General features: G+C 39.3%; 1 protein-coding gene and 2 pseudogenes across 3 annotated transcripts in view; 2 read left to right on the top strand and 1 right to left on the bottom strand.

Moving 5' to 3' along the window:
• Nucleotides 1-462: 462 nt before the first annotated feature.
• The window catches only part of LOC138057376 (putative nuclease HARBI1), a 41,780-nt gene continuing 19,502 nt past the window's right edge, over nucleotides 463-22,740 (bottom strand). The window contains exon 2 of one of the 3 annotated variants that reach the window (XR_011133656.1): nucleotides 463-864. The gene's annotated coding sequence lies outside the window, so the exon portion shown is untranslated. Of the gene's footprint in view, nucleotides 865-16,293; nucleotides 17,018-22,740 lie in introns of those variants that run through there. The other 2 variants (XR_011133657.1, XR_011133658.1) reach the window with 2 other exon arrangements.
• LOC138055431 (uncharacterized) lies at nucleotides 8,766-11,617 on the top strand (annotated as a pseudogene).
• On the top strand, nucleotides 13,907-14,747 carry LOC138055430 (uncharacterized; annotated as a pseudogene).

Genomic DNA, 22,740 nt, shown 5'->3' with positions numbered 1-22,740 from the left:
CCAAATGGTTTCTTGGTTTTGTGATAGACCCAGCTGACGCTTGAATTTATAAGCTTTGCCGTTATGTGGCATTTACATGACGGCCGAAAGAGCTGTAATGTTGGTTTAAAAAGTGACTTATTTCGTGTATTTCAAAAAAGTATTGATGTATCCTCAAGAGATAAATTTACACGCTTACAGATGTTTCTGTTGGTTTCCGGCCGCCATGTTCGTGCCATCTCGATGAGCACCAGCATAGAAAATTTCAGTCTTTAAATTCTCACCATATCTCACTTAGGAAAAATTGCTGTGACCTGAATCTTGGCGAGAGACTTTGCATATCTACCACCTTTCTTTTCCCAGATTATGTACTTACTGTAATCTAATGAACAGTCAAGTTTTCATAGAAACACACAGCTTGGATCCTATCACATATCCTTTATTACTAATTACACAACCAGCTAATAATATTACAAGTCATACGATGTACAGCACAGTAGAGTCCGTTTTTAGCATTAAAGAACTTGACACTAGTTTACCGGCTTGTATAATGAAAACATACATCAATTGCATCTTTGATCGATAGCTAATTATACTACTGTTACTGTTATTACTGACCCGAGGCTCTCCCTTCGCGGCTAATGACTGCAGGAATGACCTTTTGCAAATGGTTAATGTATTTCTCGCATTTGGCTGGTGTGACACCGTCCCAGAACTGTTTAATTCCATGTACTAATTCTTCTTTGTTTAAAGGCTTCATGACGCGGCGGAGAAAACACTTCAGTTCATACCAAAGCATCTCGATGGGATTTAAATCGGGGCATTCAGCAGGTGTTGGCCAGTAGTTTACATTGTTGTCAGCTAAAAACTGCTTTGCAAGCCTACCTGAAGACAAAACAGTAGTGATTGAAAACGAATGTCCTAAGTAAATACGTTATTAAGGTATCCTCACTAGTGTGAAATGCTGTGGGAAACGAAACTTTTACGAGTATTTCTTATAGCTGTTATGAGTATTTCTGAATCGCTAACTTGTGAAGTAGTTAGAGAACGAAAAATGCGGGTGACTTTCAAGTAAACGTTCACGAGTGTTTCTGGATCGCTTTTAAACACTAAAACTTCACAGCACCATAAGAATAACATGTTTTGTTTTTTTCTTAAACCCCTGTTAAACCTACACTTCATTTAAAGGAAAAAATTCATCATACAGCAACTTCTGTAATCCTATAAAAGATTTTTCCTTCAGCTTAATACAGGGTCTGGTTAATCAACCAAGCAATCGATAAATTTATTACGTGTGCCGATTTTCTCTTTTAAAACAGGTCTTTGGTAGAAATGTTTGTACTTGACTCTATCTTACAACGAACTTACCAGGTGAGGTTAGCTCGTCATTTTCCTCCATTTTAGCGTAGATGAAGTCGAAGTGTTCACATAAGACCTTTGATTTCCTGCCTGGAATCGTTTTGTCAGCTAGCGTGCCATGTCGTGTGAACTTTTAAACTAATTTTGAAATGGTGCAACAATACACTGTGATTCCCTCGCTCTCCTTCAGTTCACGAGCGATTTTTGAATAATTGAGACCTTGCCTGTATAAGGCAATGATTCTCTGCTTGACATAGTCTGACGTTCGAGGCATGGCTAAATTACTTTTAATGAAGGGTAGTTTCTAAAGAAACTGTGGTGCTGCGTCGGTGGGGAAGTAGTATACAAAAATTTGGTTTTATCAACGGAGTTGATAATGTAAATTGGCCACCGTACAGAGATTCTAAAAGCTGACGTTTCGAGCGTTAGCCCTTTGTCAGAGCGAATCGAGGGATTGTGGGTTACGTGTAGTTTTTATAGTAGAGTAGGAGCTACGCTATTGGTGGTAACATGGCAACGTGAAAAATAGGAATATATTAGTTAAATGAAAAGCGTTCGTTAATACCGTGAGGATTAAGGGTGCCGATTTGAAAGATGAACTTTTGTTCCAGATTTTTGCGGCTTTCCGTGGTACCTAGATGTAGGGAAAGGCCGCAGATAGCCATGTGTTTTTTGGAGTGGTTAGGCAGATTAAAATGGCGAGCGACTGGCTTGGATGCATCCTTGTCATTCTTCTCAACATCGCGAAGGTGTTCGCGGAATCGGTCACCTAGTCGTCTACCTGTCTCACCAATGTATAATTTATTGCATAACGTGCAGGTTATGCAATAAATGACATTTGCGGAGGTACATGTGAAACGATCGGTGATCTTAACAGATCGCTTAGGTCCCGTTATCTTGCTAGTGTTAACAATGAAAAGACAAGTTTTGCATCGTGAGCGCGCGCATTTGAAAGTGCCGGGTTGCTCGTTAATTTTGAGCGCGCTTCTAACTAAAAAGTTGCCTACGTTTTTGTCGCGTTTGAATGAAATAAGTGGAGGTTGCGAAAAGATTCTACCAGTCTCGGGATCATTCTGGAGTAATTTAAAATTACTAAGAATGATGCTTTTGACTGCGTGATTATGAGGATGGAAAGTGAGGGTGAATGGAATTCTGTCATTCTTATCTTTTTGTGACGTTTGTAGTGATGACTGTCGATCAAATTGTTGGGCGCGATGATGGCCCGCTTTGACCACAGAGACAGGATAGCCACGTTTTTCGAAGAACTGGCACATCTCCTCTGATTTGCTGGAAAAATCGGAGTCATCACTACATAGACGTCGAAGTCTAAGAAATTGAGAATAAGGGATGGAGTTCTTGACATGTGATGGATGTGACGATGAATACAACAAATAACTGTGTGAATCCGTAGGTTTGTAGTGCACACTAGTACATAGCACGTTGCCTCTAATAGAAACTTTGATATCTAGAAAAGCCAATGAAGTTTCCGAAATTTCCCAGGTATATTTAAGAGCCGGATGAAAAGAGTTGACGGAGGTTATAAATTGATCGAGTTCTTCTCTGCTGGATGAAATAGCGCCGATGCAGTCGTCGATGTAACGGCCGTAGAGTTCAGGTTTGGGGCCGTTGTACTGATTAAAAAATTGGTGTTCAACATATCCTACAAAAAGATTGGCATAGCTAGGTCCCATTCTTGTGCCCATCGCTACACCATTAATTTGTTTGTAATAGTTGCCGGCGAATGAAAAACAATTAAGCGTTAAAACTAGTTCGGCAAGGCGGAGGAGCGTTTCCGAGCTAGGTTCTTTGACACTGTTATTGTTTTTCATTCGCCGGCAACTATTACAAACAAATTAATGGTGTAGCGATGGGCACAAGAATGGGACCTAGCTATGCCAATCTTTTTGTAGGATATGTTGAACACCAATTTTTTAATCAGTACAACGGCCCCAAACCTGAACTCTACGGCCGTTACATCGACGACTGCATCGGCGCTATTTCATCCAGCAGAGAAGAACTCGATCAATTTATAACCTCCGTCAACTCTTTTCATCCGGCTCTTAAATATACCTGGGAAATTTCGGAAACTTCATTGGCTTTTCTAGATATCAAAGTTTCTATTAGAGGCAACGTGCTATGTACTAGTGTGCACTACAAACCTACGGATTCACACAGTTATTTGTTGTATTCATCGTCACATCCATCACATGTCAAGAACTCCATCCCTTATTCTCAATTTCTTAGACTTCGACGTCTATGTAGTGATGACTCCGATTTTTCCAGCAAATCAGAGGAGATGTGCCAGTTCTTCGAAAAACGTGGCTATCCTGTCTCTGTGGTCAAAGCGGGCCATCATCGCGCCCAACAATTTGATCGACAGTCATCACTACAAACGTCACAAAAAGATAAGAATGACAGAATTCCATTCACCCTCACTTTCCATCCTCATAATCACGCAGTCAAAAGCATCATTCTTAGTAATTTTAAATTACTCCAGAATGATCCCGAGACTGGTAGAATCTTTTCGCAACCTCCACTTATTTCATTCAAACGCGACAAAAACGTAGGCAACTTTTTAGTTAGAAGCGCGCTCAAAATTAACGAGCAACCCGGCACTTTCAAATGCGCGCGCTCACGATGCAAAACTTGTCTTTTCATTGTTAACACTAGCAAGATAACGGGACCTAAGCGATCTGTTAAGATCACCGATCGTTTCACATGTACCTCCGCAAATGTCATTTATTGCATAACCTGCACGTTATGCAATAAATTATACATTGGTGAGACAGGTAGACGACTAGGTGACCGATTCCGCGAACACCTTCGCGATGTTGAGAAGAATGACAAGGATGCATTCAAGCCAGTCGCTCGCCATTTTAATCTGCCTAACCACTCCAAAAAACACATGGCTATCTGCGGCCTTTCCCTACATCTAGGTACCACGGAAAGCCGCAAAAATCTGGAACAAAAGTTCATCTTTCAAATCGGCACCCTTAATCCTCACGGTATTAACGAACGCTTTTCATTTAACTAATATATTCCTATTTTTCACGTTGCCATGTTACCACCAATAGCGTAGCTCCTACTCTACTATAAAAACTACACGTAACCCACAATCCCTCGATTCGCTCTGACGAAGGGCTAACGCTCGAAACGTCAGCTTTTAGAATCTCTGTACGGTGGCCAATTTACATTATCAACTCCGTTGATAAAACCAAATTTTTGTAAATTACTTTTAACTTTCTCGTATAAAGGAAATAATGTTGAAAAGAATACGAAGACCCAATTTCTGCAGGTTTTGAGTGTGTGGCCGTACTGCTGAGGCAACAAGTTTAGTTTGCTCTCAGGTTTGTTCACTTTGTAACTTAATTAACATGCAAATACAAAACTTTTACCACAGAGAAAACGTCTCTTATTCATTTATGATTGGTTGGTCTCGGGGTGATTTCGATCCTAATTAACATAACACAAGCTATATATATATGGCATTCTTCCGGCTGTTGCATTCTAACCACTGCTCGACACTGCTAACCATCAGAAACACGTCCATTTCACATTCAGAGTGTCTCTTAGAAGGTCGCTTAAGATACCAAAGAACGGTCTGTTCCTCTTTGAAATTGATAATTCGACATGTATATTAGCCACCAAGAAAATCATCAAAGTCCTGGAACAAGACAACAAAAGTAAAGGCAGTAAGGTCCTCGTACAATATGGCACAGAGGAACTGGAGGCAACAATTATTGGAGTTTCAGATAACGACGCGTGCTGCTGCTGATGCTAAATTTTTAAGTGTATTTTATTGTGTGTACGGCCACGGCAAGGTATTGATTCAGTTGTGTTCTCTTCTCAGATGATCCCACTGAGCTCAACAGGATAGATTTGGTATTCCGCAAGCAGTCGTTCACTCCAGACACAAATGGCGAATCCGATAAAGAAAATCAAACACCGCCAGGCGTTGCGAGCAAACAAAAACAAAGAGAGAACGACGCAAGTACGAAGAAAAAGAAAAGGCCAGCCGAAGCGTCAACTAAGCTGAAAAAGAAAAGGGAAGAGGCGTCAGTTATCGCGAGGCATCCAGGCCCTACTTTACAGGTTAGCTTACTTTCTCAGTTGGTTCAGGGTCAGTTTAGTGTTTCATGATCAGCCCACAAGAGGCGTGTTTTCGCGATTATTTATTATATACAGTGGAATCCCGATATCTTGAACCCTCAGTTTTTCACACCAATTTCCGTTTTCTTTGGAGGTTTGAAAAATCGGGATTCCACGGTAATGTAAATTAGTCCAAGAACAAATCACCAAATTGATTTATCCTAGCGCGCGCTACGATAATCAAAATACATTTATAATTGGGCCAACTTTGTCGGTTTTTTTATGAGGTTTAACACATAATCGGCAATTTGTTAACAATAAGTTCCTTAGATTGTTTGACTGTCTCTAGCATTCGCCAAAAAAAATTGAGTGCTTGACAAAAACAGTTCACGCTCGCTTTTTTAAAAGAAAAAAATGTTTGCTTTATATCAGTTTTGCTTATAAAACGAGAACGGTTGTTACCTACACTACATCAGTTTTGTCAATGATGTGAGAACAAAAGCTTAACAGACACAAAGCGTTTAGCAAATGATAATCAAAATACGTTTATAATTAGGCCAACTTTGTCGGGTTTTTTATGACGGAGTGGGTAGAGGGTAAGCGTCAGTTTGTTAACAAATTCACCTCGCGCTTGCTTTTTCAAAAGAAAAAAATATTTGCTTTATATCACTTCACAATTAGGCCAACTTTGTTGGTATTTTCTGTATAAGAGGGTTAACACATGAGCGTCAATTTGTTAACAATAAGTTGTTTACGCGTTGGCGAGTAGGTCCTTAGATTGTTTGGCTGTCTCTAGCATTCACCTCCCGCTTGCTTTTTCAAAAGAAAAAATGTTTGCCTTCTATCAGTTTCATTCTCATTCATTCATATGTTTCGCTTCCTTTTTCTCAGCCTATTGATGTAACCGACGACAAAGAAAGCCTACTAAATTTCGACACGGCTTGGGGACTGTTTGAACAGGATACAAGCAGCAACATTGTTACCGCAAGCTTCATTGGGTCTGTACTTCGAGATATGGAGCAACCTTCCTTGAACGAGGTGTCAACTCCACGGTCCACTGAACGTGACGAGCTGGCTGCCATCGCCAGAAGGCAGAAACAGGTTTTGCTGAACCAGGAGTCCCTTTCGAAGAAGCTGGACCACATAATCTCCTTGCTTTCCGTGCCAGTGGCTAATGTTCCTCCTGCTGTGATCCATCCTCCACCAATACCAGAGCCAGTTCCGTGTACCATGCCTCCCGCTTCCAGCCTGCTTGATGAGTCCACAAACCCGCCAGAAGATACGTCAATTGAGTCCACTATTCCAGCCTGCCAAATGTCACATGAGGAGCTATTTCAGATAAAAAATATGTCCAGATCGCGAGCAAACTTTGCAGTTTTGCTGTTAAAACGGTTCTTCGAGCCTAGTGAGTTGGAAGGTAAAAACATTGCGGGTGTTCGACGGAAAGAACAAGTAAACCCTGCTAAAGTAAACGAAATTAAGGGAATTGTAAGTAGTTTTTTTCCGTCAGCTGCATGCGACGAGCTGTCAGCATGGCGTGAATGCAGAAAAGCCATGGATGAGTATCTACGCCGACCAAGCTGCCGTAAGAGAGCACAATAAAAATTAGTAAGTTAATTGAGAGAATTATAAGCTTTTTGTCAATGTTATTGTTTATATTATTAAGTTCTTTTGATGATCTTGTGATAGCAAACTGTACTGTTGAATAAATGGCACCCATTTCATTTGAATTTGTTGTGGACGTCACTGACTTAATCGGCTTGTGTTTTTAAGTGCTAATTAGGTCAAAAGAAGGAAACATTTTCATCCGCGGGTTAAGTTGACCGAGATGGAATAAGAAAACGTTCCCACTGCACAGAAAAACCTTAAATAACAATGACCACAACCAGGTTTTCTGAGCCAGCAAGACTGAGCACCCCCAGCAAACCATTGTTTTAACGAAAACTGCTGGTCAGCAACCTGGTTCTGGTCATTGCTGTTTAACGGTGAAGGGTAGATTTTGGTCACGTGCTAGGCAACGGTATTCAAGACAGATCGAATTTCACTTCAATCAGATCAAAACATGTTTTCAAAAAGACAACATTCGCTTCTGAATACGTAACGTTAATGACGAATCATCAAAGGCTTTTTAACTTAAAGAAGGATATCTGATGTTTAAAATTAACTCAAAATCTCAAGCAAAATAATATTGTTTTTTTTTGCTGTTATTTCGTGTGCATCAAGCCTCAGTTCGTCAATCACTAGCGCCCTTATGGTTCCTCGCGAAAAGGAAAAACATGACGGGAAACTCGTAACACTTTGAAGTACGAAATATTTTTAAAAAAGTACACTGATTGCTGTAATTTAAAATTGAAAACCGACATAATTGTTCACGTCATCTCAGAACACGGATGAGTAGCACGGTCATCACTACATTCTAGGGGTATTTTCTTGTTAATTGCAATATCTCGGCTTCTAATGGCTATTTCACCCTGAAATTTTTTCTCATATCGCACAAATAGGTCTTTTTCATGTACAAATAATTTAAGTTGCGTCCTCTTTAAAATAAACCTGAAAAAAAAATTCTGTTTCTGAAAAAAATGACAGAATGTTCATTGTAACGCGTAACACAAACAAGGGCTACGCGAGCGTATTTTGAATAATTTCTGTGCTTAGAACGCATAAAATTTACAAAATTCCGGTTAAATATCAGAATAACAAAGGAAAGTGCACACAGCAACTTTCAGATACTTTTCTTCATTAGAAGTACTTGAAAAACAACGTGTTTGTACTGACCCTCCGTTGTAACGCTTCACATTTTTTTGAAAGACAGTTTCTAAAATGGGTCGATACAACTCGGCAAATGTCTCAAAATACAACATAAACCATGTCAGATGAATGAGCTTTATGTGACAGACTCTGTGTCAAAACTTTAAGTCAAAACACAAAGCGAGGACGTAACTAGAACAAATTTAAAAAGGCTGAAACAGTTTCTGCACTGCACTGGTAACATCCAAATTAGCAGAGGACTGACCACTTCCTTCCAATATTTTGCTGGTTCTAGAGCGAGTATTGCACTCTGATTGAGCAGCATATCTTGGGCTTGCGATACTCGACAACTGCGAGCACTTTAAGCCATTTTCATCCACTGGGACCGGAGATTTTCAGCTTTGAGCAATGCTGAAACATTTTGCGCCATAACGCTGTGCTCATTAAGCGTAACGTAATTTCTACAAGAACGCTCCCCTCCGAAATCTCCCATTGAAACTCCCCCATAACTTGAGTACAAATGAAACGTTTTGCTTCATTCTTGTAATAAACAACAATCGGGGTGTCCCAAGGGATTCTTAAGGGCTAGAATGAATTACGCAATACAATTCAGCGTGGTCAAGCACGTGTTTTGGTGTGGTTATTCAATGGAGAGTAAAGAAAAAAATCCCGTGGTTTCGCGCAAGAAAGCGGCTCAGGAGCGAAGAGAGGCTGAAAAGAGAGAAAGGAATAGGCTTCATTATCAAAAAAACAAGGCGAAAATTATCAAAAGAGTAAAGGAAAGCAGACAAGAAAAATGCCAATCTACCGCGAATCAACAGCAACGTACAAGACGAACCGTCAAAGAGATCGCTCGAAAGAAAAATGCAAAACAAGTCAGAGATGAGGCACGTGCTAAAGTCCAAGCGAGGAAAGAAAAAATAAAAAAACAAACCAGGGAAAGGGTTCGAAAATACCGTGTGAAAGAAAGCAAGAACAGAGCAAAAATGAGACAACGTTTGAGAAAGAATATCTTGGATATGCAAACAGGACAGCAAAAAAGCGGAAAACGGATAAAGTAAAAGCTACCCTTCTGGCTACGCCCTCTAAAAAGGCAGCGATCATCAAAACAATTATGAACAGCCCAAGAACAAGACAAATTCTTCAGAATGAAGGAACGATAAAAACACCCTCGGAAGAAAAAGAAATCAAGGTCCTTAAAGCATTGGCAAGCGACATTTCCGAGGGAATGGAGGAAGTGAAACGATCTCAGTTAAACAAAAAGCTCGCAGCTTTTACCACTTTCAAGTCGCTAGCATTTGGAAAAAATGTCAAGAAAGCAAAAGCAAAAAAATCTCTTTCCAAGCTGGTTAACATTCACGAGAAAAGTATCATCAACGCAATTGGACGTAGAGAAAAAGTGAAGGGTGATCTTCCAAGCTGGCTCTACAGAAAGAGAAAACTACGAGCAGATGCTACAAGTGAAGAAGATGGAAAGATCACTTATGAATACTGGACCTCCGTGGCCAGCCGACCAACTGGGGACAAAAAAGAGGTGGTGAAGTAGCGCACTGGAAAGCAGCAGTACATTCAACATGCAAAACACGTTTTGGAAAAAACTCAGACTGAAGCTTACATGGAATTCAAAGAGCTGCACCCAGAAATTCAGGTCAAACAACGAAAATTTGAAAACTTAAAACCTTTCTTCGTCAAGCAAGCAAAAGAAAGAGACCGCAAATCTTGCTTGTGCAGGAAACATGTTGAAACGAAAATGGTTTTTAATGCTTGCATGAAATTCAGAAAAGCAGCAGTGATTAATTCTGATCAGAGTATTCCAGTCCCCAAGACCTTAACAGAATGTGTTGATCTCACTCTTTGTCCAAAAGAGGATGGTGCAAGTTATGACGCGATAACATGCTTGGAGAGAGAGTGCAATTCCTGTGGACTTGATGGTTTTGCTCTACTTCCTGAGGAAATGAGTAAGGAGGGTTCGGTCCACTGGTCTCGTTATGAATATGTCTCGACTGGAAAATTTCTTCCCGATGGACAAGAAAAGAAAAAAATCTCATTACTTCAAAAAGAAACATCCCCATTCCAGCTGTTCAGTTATTTTAAAGATCTCCTGAAATTGTATCCAAGTCACTCCTTTATGGCTCGCTGGCAGCGGGAACAGCTTGATAATTTGCTGGAACGCCTCCCCATCGGCCATGTTGTCTGTATTCATGATTATTCAGAGGGATACACATGCAGAAAGCAAGATGAAACCCAAAGCGAATACCTTGATGTTGCTAAAGTTTCTCTATACGTTTCCATTGTTTATCGTCATGCAGTCAAGGCCACTGATGGTGTTGAAAGCACAGAAGAAGACCCCTACACCATTAAAGAGCACCTCTTCGTGATATCTGATGACCCCGGCCAAGATCACAACAGTGTCCATCACGTTCAGGAGCTCATCAACAAGTACCTTACACAAGACCTGGGATGCAATGTAATAAAGATGCATGAATTCACTGATGGTTGTGCTGCCCAGTACAAATCCAGACACTGCTTGGGTGACTTGTCCTGCTCTCTTGCTGATTTTGGCTATTTGATACAGCGTAATTTCTTTGATACATCTCATGCCAAAGGGGAGCAGGATGCTGCTGGATCACACATCAAGCAGAAAGTAAGCCAAGCAGTGCTTCGAAGGACTGCCATCATTAAAGATGCTAAGACCATGCATGATTTCCTACTCGAGAACTTTTCCCGTCCAGCAGCATCAAGCTTTAATGCACGCATTAAGTCTGTTCAGCTGAATCCGCGCATCTTCTTTCATGTAGCTGTCACTGGAGAGGGGGCGGTGCAAACGAACAGACGTGGGCGCCAGTTTAAAACACTGAAGGGCATAAGGAAATTACACTGCGTCAAGTCTCTGCCTCAACAAGAAAAGCTTCTGGTTAGACTCCGTTCCTGTTATTGTGTGAACTGCCTCATGGATGATGAGCCTAACTGCTTGTATAAAGCCTGGACCGATGACTGGAGAGAAGAGTCTGTAGTCTGAGAAGCCACACCCGCAACAACAAGGCAGGAATCCGAAATACCAATTTTGGATCATGACACGGCCTCGCATATTGCAGATCTGGCCACACAGGGCAGCACAGTTGCCATTGCAGCTTTAGATGATCCCATGTACGACTTTTTCCTATTGAAAGTCACATCTCATGGGGTAGAAGAGCTTAGCGAGGACTTCACAGAGGATTTCTTGTGCCATTACTGTGAGGGGAGTGAGGTGTTGAAAGGCCACTTCTATCTACGTGATAACATTCATGACATGACTTACACTCTAGATACTAAAAGAGTTGCAGCAGTGTTTGCAGCAACTGCGAGGCATATCTGTGGTGACCTTACAGTAAAAAGGCGCAGCAAGAAGCCCATCTACAAACTCTCACTTCTGCAGCATGAAGAAATCATTGCTTCATTGTAAGACAGCTGAGGGTAGAACAAAAAATGTGGAAACATTTGCTCAGAATCAGAACATAGCAGTCCTGATTATCAAAGCAAACATGTATTTGCCCTAAATATGTAGAATTATAATTTGCTGCTTGTAAATAACTCTTTAATTTAGAAGAAAAAGGCCAGAATCTGAATTAGGCCACACCCACAAAGGATCATGGGAAATGGAAAAACTGCTTTCTATAACGCATAACTGTAACTTTTTGCATGAATTTGCTTGAAACAAACATCAAAAGCAAAAGTGGACTTAAAGAAACAATAAAGAGAGCATTTTAGCATTTGAAGGTTTTTTTACCTATGTAACACAAAATGGAGTCATGATTGTGCTACTCATCACGCCAATCGCTCCCCGGCGCCACTTGTTGTTGAAACTCGAACGGAAAAAAAATATTTTTACTATAAACCAGTTTAGCGAAACTGCTCGATTTTATCGGGAACATTTTACGACCAAAAGCAAGAGGGCGAAACATTAAACTATATCACAGTGCAGTCCACTATCATAAATGTTACACAAAAAAAATGTTTTGTTTTCATTACACGCACTTTTAATATTCTGTTCTCACTACACGCACTTAATGAGTTCCAGTTTAATGACTGCGTGTAAAATTACACGCAATATCACGTCTACCGAGTCAAAATTACACGCGTGTAATTACACACATTTTCATGTGCTTGCGTTAAACGCAGGCGTTCCGTATAAATAGGGTCTCCCCCAGTTCAATCAAATTGATAAAGCATAACTCCAACATGGCGGGTGCACGTCCATTGAGTGGCGATGCCTACTTTAGTGCCATCTATCGCTAAATTCAAATGTGACAGGTAAATAATAAACGAACCTTCAAAAGCAAGTTGTCTTCTTGTATTTTCTATTTTGTGCACAAGATATTCCTTGTATTTTGTTGTAAGGAGCCCAATTAGTTCGCGATCCCGCGCCAAATACACAGTTCGAAACTCTCCATTTTCTGAAATTCTCCCTCGGGTTTTCCCCAGTGAAACATCTACTCTATTCTATTGTGCTCTACCATTGGATGTTATTCTCTGTCCGATATAATTTCGTCTGCCATTGGTGTAATCTTTGGCGCAAATTTCAAAAAATTACGAGGGATTTACGAGTAAACAAAGGAATATCGGGTTCGTATAAGATTGACTTTTGTTATTAAATTTATGAGAAAAACTAACGCGGAGAGATCTCGACGTTTCGAAGAAAATGAAGAAAAGATTTTTTGAAGAAAATTTACATAAGTAAGTAGTCAAAAAACTAAACCAAAAACAATAGTCTGTTGTTCTAAGCAAGTGAATCATCCAGTGACCTCACACAAAGGAAAACACAAAGTCAAGTAAAAACTTTAGCACGTATTGAGTCTGATTGGATGTTAAGGCTTGGTCTGTACTTTTAACCGGGAGCATCTCGTATACCAGACAGTCCATCTTTCCTTGGCATTTTCTCAGAACTGCAAAATTCTTGGCTAAGTCAAGAGATCTAGGGCTGGTATCATGATCTTGTTGAAGATGTCTGCAAATGGATGAAGAACTGCGACAGTGTTCTTCGATTCTCTTAAAAAGATGTCGAGTTGTGAGGCCTATGTATTCTGCATCGCACAGAGGACATGAAAATTTGTAGACCACACTGTGTTGATTGATCAGAGAGGGCTTTTGTTCTTTTACGCCAAGTGCATCACCCAGTTTACGACTAGTATAGATGGGCTGTAGAGGTGTTCCAATTCTGTTGCTAAGGTTGTTTAGTTGTTTTCTTAAGACGTCAGCAGACTTTTGGTCTTTGAACAGCAGCAGTATCCGCACAGGTTGTTCAACTGGCACAACAGGGGGTGGACTCGAAACATTCGATAGCTTGGATTTAATGAAAGATAAGATTGTAGAATCGACTAGCTCGTTCGGATACTTCAGCTTGGAAAAAATTTTTCCAAAATTTTTTCTTCATTTTCTTGATAATGATGACAGGATGTCATCGAAACGTCGAAATCTCTCCGCGTTAGTTTTTCTCATAAATTTAATATCGGGTTCGAGTGAGAAAATGTTGGGTGCTAGTGAACCTTCTGCGAAGAAAGCTAAATATGACAAGCAAAAAATTTGTAATGAAAAACGAAAAGAGAAACCTCGCAAGCCTCAGTTCAGCTTAAACTTTCAGTTTAATTTTGGAGAAGAAGAGGAAATGCAAGCTACCAGTGCTCGGTTCGTGAGATTACGTAACATGGCGAATGTGTGGTCAGGTCGAACAAATGCAGACTTTTTGCAAGTTCTTATGGACCGGTACGAGGGAAAGACCGTTGAAAAGTCGGAAAAAAACGATGTTGCTGTCCAGGCGAACGCTACTAAGTCTGTCTTCCAGCTTTATGCTGAAAGGCAGGTACATTGTAAAAACAAAGGATTTCAGGTGTCAGTGGCCGTCCAGAGAATTAGAAGGACCTGCTTGTATGCAGATTTTATCTCCCGCACACGACTCTGAGAACTTCTTCGTTTGCGGAAATGAATCTCTAATCACTTTGCTACAGGCTACTGCCAGAGGTTGTATGTGTGGTTGTCCTTACGTTTTCGACGGAGAGCACATGAATATGGATGGACACTTTCTCCGAATGGAGTTTTGCTGCGAGCAGGGTGACCACAGGATCAAATGGGCCAGCTCCTCTATAATCGGAAGCAAGTATACCGCTAACTGTAGGTTCTGAAACCTTGTGTGTGTTACATTTACTTGGATCTAAAACCTTGCTTATTCAGCTATGATTTATTCTAGGGGAATGCCCTAATTACTGCTCCTAGATCCAAGCACCTGTGGTTTTTATTTGATATTCTTAATCTGGGTTAGACCGGTAGCCGGAAAGCTGCATATACTTTTCAGTCTATCTTCCAAATTATTTTTTCCCATATCAAACAACTAAGTATCTAATCTGATTCTCCTTTTTAGAATGGTTCATGGTTTCACAAGTTCTGGCATGCTTGAAATCCAATACCAGGGATTTGCTGAGGCTGCCAAAATTGGCAGTCTTGGTGATAAGTATATTGATAATGGTAAGGTGATACAAGGTATCTTCAATGCACAATTCAGAAGTTGTATCATATTACTTGTCTTCATCCACCCTCGATAATTATAATTATTATTGTTTATAGTATATGACAACATGGGCTATATTGATATTGTAAACAAAGCTGCAGACTCTTCAATGAGAGAAAGGATACAGGAGGTCCAGAACACAGATGCTTACATTGAAAAGAATGGGGCTGTAAGTTAATCTAACCATAAATTCACCTGCTTATAATCACAGTCTCTTAAATCTAAATCATGCTAGGGAATTGGAGACCTTTCAGTTAAATTAATACATAATTTCTCTGGTTTGTAGACTGTCATAACTGACTGCCGACATGACTCGACATCAAATGCATACCACTCTACAGTGGCCATGATATCTTATGAGTAAGTAAAGACATGTGCAAGTAAGTTTTGTGCAGGAAAACATGCGAATTTGTAAAAGTCAGATTGGTTTACCTTACTCTGAGTTTTGTCTTGTCACCAATTCTCGTTAATATTACAATGTGTCTTTTGGACAGAACCCACCATGTTGTAGCTGTGAAAACTGTCATGAAGGAAGAGTTTCGCAGCTCCCAAACCCATGAATTTGAGGCAATAAGGAAAATTTTACCAGCTGTTCAAGCCAAAGGTATTATGTTTGCTTGCAGGCAAATCACAACAGCTGTGACTCTGAGTCAAAGTGCAAAATACCTGGATACCACTGCAGAAAAGTGAAACTTACAAATCCCCGAGCAATAGCTGCCCGTTGAAAATTCATCTTGGATTCAAAAGTGTACAAACTTGCTGAAGACTATTACCAGGCAATTAACCATGTTTTCCTTTCTTACCCTATCAGACTGAGAAAGGAGAAAGGTTTTTCAAAGTTGGAGGTGGTATTTGTAATAATTAACCGGTGATTTTAATTTTCTTAATTTCCAGTGTCGTGACACCTACTGGGTGGAATCTTTCAACAACACCATCCTCATCTATTGTCCAAAGCGAATCCACTTCGCCGACCGCACTTTCAACATGCGCATGGCACTGGCAGTTATGGGCTGGGTAAGTAGAAGACACTTTTGTAACAATGAACAGATGGGATGTGCAATTTAAATTGATCAATACAAAAACAGTTGCGTGTTATTTCATTTCTCTTCGCACAATTAAAGAGTCAATAGAGAAGCTGTTTACATTGATAAACACAAAAACATTTGTATGTTATTTCATTTGATCTCTTTGCAGAATGAAAATGTAAACAGAGAAGCAACATCTGTGAGCTTGATTCAAGATGTGCGCCGACCAAATCGTAGAACGGGGCACCGGAATCTACAGCCTAAAACATTTAATTTCAGGGAACGCGTGTGGACCACTTTCTTCAAGACTAATTACTAAGAAAGCTCAAGAAATTTGAAAAAGGAGCTCTTTCCCTCAATTGTAGAATACTGCAGAGAAATTCATCAGCTGTAATTGATATGTTTAACAAATCTTTTGTATTCAATACAAGCTGTAACCAAATTTATACTTATAAAAGCTGCCAAGAACTAAAATGTAACAAGCGAAGTATTTTCCATGTTTATCAGACACCGATGAAGCTTCCCAACTACAGTTATAAATGAGTTGCAGATAAAAAATAAATCACTGATACAATGTATTTCCAGTAACAAGATGTCCAGTAGGAAAGGATAATAAAGTAACAATATGCCAGTAAACGGATCAACACAATTCAAACAAATCCATAATATATTTATATAACTGCTTAAATTGCTATTGATCAGTACAGAACATAAGGAGATTATTAATTAATAGTATTTTTTTTAATGTAAATGTGAAATGGTGGTATTCATTATGGTAAGGTAACATTACCATGTTCACAGGGGTTTTGGATACTTATGCCCTTTTGTGTCCCATATATGGCACACCAGGTGGGTTGGGGTATCGTTTCCTGGTGTCGTCAAGGACACACTGGGGCATAAGCTCACGCAACTCTATCTCACTAAGACCAGCTGAGGTCTTTCGATTAATATAAAGTTCATGCTGCCACAAACCCCTGTCTTTCAGACTTTTCCAAAACCGTCGATAGTTTTTGTGACGCTTGGTGTGATTGGTAATGTCTGGTGCACAGGATCCTTGAATAAGGGTCAATTCACCGACAGTGATGCAAGGACCCATTAGACAGTGAGGGCATGGAGGGTGATCTTCCAAGCCACCTAAAACACTGTCTACCCACACATTTCTCATATGCACCTGTTCCACTGACTGTGTTGCTGAAGCAGTGGCCACCACAGGTGGTTCCACATCAGCAGTCCTTTTTGTTTTTTCCTGTCTTGATGCAACACCTAAAACACAGCAGCCCTATGTCAAAATACCACCACAGCAATAAATTAGTGAAAATGCATTTCAATCACCACTTTCTCTCTCTCAAAAAAAATATATAACGCCACAACCAAAACATGTTTGGTACTGTACTTTTCGTAAGCTTATCGGCAACAGGGGACGCGTGTGAAACAAGGAAACAAATCTAAGGCAATCAAAGATCACTTAATTGCCTAACGTAGAGGTAAACATGTAGCAATGCCAAAAAATCGGCAAGATAACAACTCTTTGTGTCATAACTTCAACTACCGCAAATTACATTTTCGATATCTCCCTCATTACGCCTCTTATTGTCAAACCATAAATTTCGCCAGTGCAAAGCTCAAACTACCACTGCGTAAATTAGCCGGTTTCTGACATTTGCAGACTGCCTACAAATAGCACAGATAAACATTATTTCAGTCTAAGCACCCATTTCAAATAACGCTGATAAACATTATTCAAGTCTAAGAACCCATTTTAAAATGGTCCCTTTCAATAATTGTAATTTAGGGTTAGTCTGCAGTCTTCAAATGTCAGACACCGTAAATTAGCCGAGTTCAAAAGATGCAGTTGATCAGTGATGAAAGCAACTGGGAACCTTTGTTCGAGTGAATTTACATGAAAATGCTTACGAGGAGGGGATAACGATGAATTGGAAATTGTCATGATGAAAAGACATGGTCGTTTGGATATCATCACGGCATATCCTTGCTCGTGATTTGATATCTTTTCAAAACACGTCACTTTTTCTACAATACAAAATCATTATGGTGGATGTCGATCGCACCTACACCAAAAGATCCTCTTTTGCACTATTGTGAACAAGAGTAGTCATGCTGGTTAAATTTTATTGTACTTCCAGAGAGGCGAAGGCGTTCTAAAAGTAGCATTGCTGCTCTTATTTACCTTGAGACCTCCAAGGAGTTGTGTAAAGGGAATTTTATGATGCAAACGTACATCAGCTCAATTGTTTTTTAATTTCCTTAAATACCTCTCATATCTTATGCTATAATAAATAGCCTTGAAAAACTGAACATCATGATTCGTAACCACAATGAGACATAGATACAACTACTGTTATCCTGTCGGAGAAAGCTGTCCAACATATCATAGAAAGACACGTAAAAAAGGCCATGAGAGCTTCACAGTTCTATGAAAATATTGATGTGACTGGTTTAATTCTGAAGACAATCACAGAGTTGGAGAAAAGAAAGCAGGAAGATAATAAGAGATTGTACCATCCGCCTAGCAAGGACCAAACTGAGCCCTATGTTTACATACTCCCGAAAACTGGTAGCACCTTTCTAGTTAAATGTGTAAACATAGGGTACAGTATTGGAAAATATTTAGGAGGAGGGATACCGATGAATTGGAAATTGTCATGATGAAAAGACATGGTCGTTTGGATATCATCACAGCATATCCTTGCTTGTGATTTGATATCTTTCAAAAAAACGTGCCTATTTCTAGAATACAGAATCATTATGGTGGATGTCGATCACACCTAAAAAAAAAGACGCTTTTTTGAACTATTGTGAACAAGATCAACCATGCGGGTTGAATTCTATTCTACCTCCAGAGAGGCATAGTGTTCTAAAAAATGCATTGCCGCTCTCATTTACCATGAAACCTCCAAGGAGTTGTATAGAGCATTTTATTTGTCGGGAAAGGGTTGTATAAAGGGATTTTTATGCGGCAAATGTAGATCAGTTCAGTCGTTTTTTAGTTACCTTAAATTCCTCTCATATCTTATGCTATAATAAATAGCCTTGAAAAGCTGATCATGATTCGTAACCACCATGGAAGACATAGATACAACTACTGTTATCCTGTTAGAGAAAGCCATCCAACATGTCATAGAGAGACACGTAAAAAAAGGCTGTGAGAGCTTCACAGTTCTATGAAAATATTGATGTGACTGGTTTAATTCTGAACACAATCACAGAGCTGCAGAGAAGAAAGCAGGAAGATAATAAGAGATTGTACCATCCGCCTAGAGAGGACCAAACTGAGCCCTATCTTTACATACTCCCGAAAACTGGTAGCACCTTTCTAGTTAAATGTGTAAACATAGGGTACAGTATCGGAAAATATTTAGGAGGAGGGGATACCGATGAATTGGAAATTGTCATGATGAAAAGACATGGTCGTTTGGATATCATCACAGCATATCCTTACTCGTGATTTGATATGTTTAAAAAAAACGTGGCTTTTTCTAGAATACAGAATCATTATGGTGGATGTCGATCGCACATACACCAAAAGATGCCCTTTTGCACTGTCTATTGTGAACAAGATAAATCATGCGGGTTGAATTCTATTCTACCTCCAGAGAGTCGTAGCGTTCCAAAAGGAGCATTGCCGCTCTTATTTACCATGAAACCTCCAAGGAGTTGTATACAGCATTTTTTTTGTCGGGAAAGGGTTGTATAAAGGGATTTTTATGGCGCAAAAGTAGATCAGTTCAATCGTTTTTTACTTTCCTTAGAGTGGTACTACGACCAAAAAAAAATTTTGTTTTTCCTTTGGATTTCAAAACTATGTTAACTAAACACTAACTCACCTAAGTTTTAAGTTCTAGTTTTAAAAAGACACCTGTTTATTTTAGCTGGAATTTTCTTATTTATTGGTCCGCCATTACTAACTTTAAAATCTTGAGAGAGCTGGGTCGAGGAGAAAATGACGTCAAACGCGCACTAGTTTAAGAATGCAATGCGTGTGTACGCGGCCTAATTAATATGCAGCACGGGAGTTTCGGGCTTTCAGACTTTTCAACCCGTGTTTTGCATATATAATAAATTGCGTTTACACGCTGAAATTTTAAGCTAGTGAGTAAATGACGTCATTTTCTCTAGATCCAACCCTCTGAGGACCAATCGGCCAGTTTTGAACGTGAGTAATGGCTGACCATGAAATCCAAAACTTAAACTCAAAATAAACAGCCTTTGGATAAAACTCAAAGCTCACAATTTTGCCAGTTAGTTGTTAAGCGAACACGCTTTCAAAATCTGAAGAAAAAAAGGAAATCATTTTTTGATCATAGTACCACTTTAAATTCCTCTCATATGTTATGCTATAGTAAATAGCCTTGAAAAACTGAACATCATGATTCGTAATCACAATGAAAGACATAGATACAACTACCGTTATCCTGTTAGAGAAAGCCGTCCCACATATCATAGAGAGACACAAAAAAGGCCGTGAGAGCTTCACAGTTCTATGAAAATATTGATGTGACTGGTTTAATTCTGAAGACAATCACAGAGTTGCAGAGAAGAAAGCAGGAAGATAATAAGAGATTATACTATCGGCCTAGAGAAGACCAAACTAAGCCCTATTTTTACATACTCCCGAAAACCCGTAGCACCTTTAAAATTAAATGTGTAAACGTAGGGTACAGTATTGGAAAATGTTTACGAGGAGGGGATAATGATGAATTGGAAATTGTCATGATGAAAAGACATGGTTGTTTGGATATCATCACGGCATATCTTTGCTCGCGATTTGATATCTTTTCAAAAAACGTCACTTTTTCTACAATACAAAATCATTATGGTGGATGTCGATCGCACCTACACCAAAAGATCCTCTTTTGCACTATTGTGAACAAGATCAATCATGCGGGTTAAATTTTATTGTACTTCCAGAGAGGCGAGGCGTTCCAAAAGTAGCATTGCCGCTCTTATTTACGTTGAAACTTCCAAGGAGTTGTGTAAAGGGATTTTTATGATGCAAAAGTAGATCAGTTCAGTCGTTTTTTAATTTCCTTAAATACCTCTCATATCTTATGCTATAATAAATAGCCTTGAAAAACTGAACATCATGATTCGTAACCACAATGAGACAGATACAACTACTGGTATCCTGTCGGAGAAAGCTGTCCAACATATCATAGAGAGAAACGTAAAAAAGGCCGTGAGAGCTTCACAGTTCTATGAAAATATTGATGTGACTGGTTAAATTCTGAAGACAATCACAGAGTTGCAGAGAAGAAAACAGGAAGATAATAAGAGATTGTACCATCCGCCTAGAGAGGGCCAAACTGAACCCTATGTTTACATACTCCCGAAAACTGGTAGCACCTTTCTAGTTAAATGTGTAAACATAGGGTACAGTATTGAAAAATATTTAGGAGGAGGGGATACCGATAAATTGAAAATTGTCATGATGAAAAGACATGGTCGTTTGGATATCATCACAGCATATCCTCACGCTGGGGCCAGACTACCCCCCAGATGGGTCGTCAGCCCGTGGGTCACATTTTTCAAGATGGCGGCTTCGAGCAGGCAAAGGCCTGTGGGTATGTCAGTGAAAGGATTTTGGGCCAAATCGGCGGATTTCAACCGGGATTTTCGTAGCCTGGGTACAATGCAGCCAGAAATGGTGCCTTATTTTGTATTTTTCAGTTCATTAGCTTTAAATTGGTGTGTAATGAAGGCGTAATACGCAAAAATTAATCGAGGAAAGTAGTATGATTGGAATAGCAAATTGCGAAGATATTCCAGCCGAGGAGCATTCAAGGTAATGCTTTTCAATGAAGATTTTCTCTGAATGTCGAAACTCACACCAAAATCGAAAGTCATACGATGTTAGTTCGATGTCTCATCTTATTAAAAATGTACATATTAAAAGCTATTGTCCTAATACAAAAAAAAATTGTCATGGGTGTTTAGGGTAACCTCGAGTGGGCGAAAACAACGCTTTCCCCTTGCTGCATATAACCGCTTAAAAAAGGAGAGATCACAAGAACTGGCCCTTGCGTTGGTCGAACAAGACGCTAAAATAAGCAAGCTGAAATTGCAACTAGATGAGAAGGCGACGGAACTTGAAGCTTTGAATTCGAAACTTCACAAAACTGAAGAGCATATTCGAAGACAAAAGCCAAAGGTTTGTATAAATTATATGTTGTTCTGCGCATTTCCTATGTACAACATGATTTGTGATCATAAATGTAAACAAAATATAAACTTATAAACCCATTCTAGTCGGAAAATGGTCCATTCTAGTTTTGAATTTTGCTAGCTTGCCAGAATGATATGAAGCTGTAAGTGATATGAATTGGTGTCTAAATGCACATTAAGTAATTTCATTTAATTAATATATAAAGCTTCTTGGAAAATGCTTCATTCTAGTTTATAATTTTGCCAGCTTGCCTAAATGATATGAAGCTGTAAGGGATATGAATTGGTGTCTAAATACACATTAAGTGATTTCATTTAATTAAAGCTCCTTGGAAAATGGTCCATTCTAATTTATAATTTTGCCAGCTTGCCTAAATGATATGAAGCTGTAAGTGATATGAATTGGTGTCTAAATACACATTAAGTGATTTCATTTAATTAAAGCTCCTTGGAAAATGGTCCATTCTAATTTATAATTTTGCCAGCTTGCCAGAATGATATGAAGCTGTAAGTGATATGAATTGGTGTCTAAATGCACATTAAGTAATTTCATTTAATTAATATATAAAGCTTCTTGGAAAATGCTTCATTCTAGTTTATAATTTTGCCAGCTTGCCTAACTGATATGAAGCTGTAAGTGATATGAATTGGTGTCTAAATACACATTAAGTGATTTCATTTAATTAAAGCTCCTTGGAAAATAGTCCATTCTAATTTATAATTTTGCCAGCTTGCCTGAATGATATGAAGCTGTAAGTGATATGATTTGGTGCCTAAATACACATTAAAAGATTTCATTTAATTAAAGCTCCTTTAGAC

Source organism: Montipora capricornis, chromosome 7 (assembly GCF_036669925.1).
Source record: "Montipora capricornis isolate CH-2021 chromosome 7, ASM3666992v2, whole genome shotgun sequence".
In the NCBI taxonomy this organism is placed as follows: domain Eukaryota; kingdom Metazoa; phylum Cnidaria; class Anthozoa; order Scleractinia; family Acroporidae; genus Montipora; species Montipora capricornis.
Note: the sequence above shows the minus strand (reverse complement) of the source record. Positions and strands in the feature narration are given on the sequence as shown.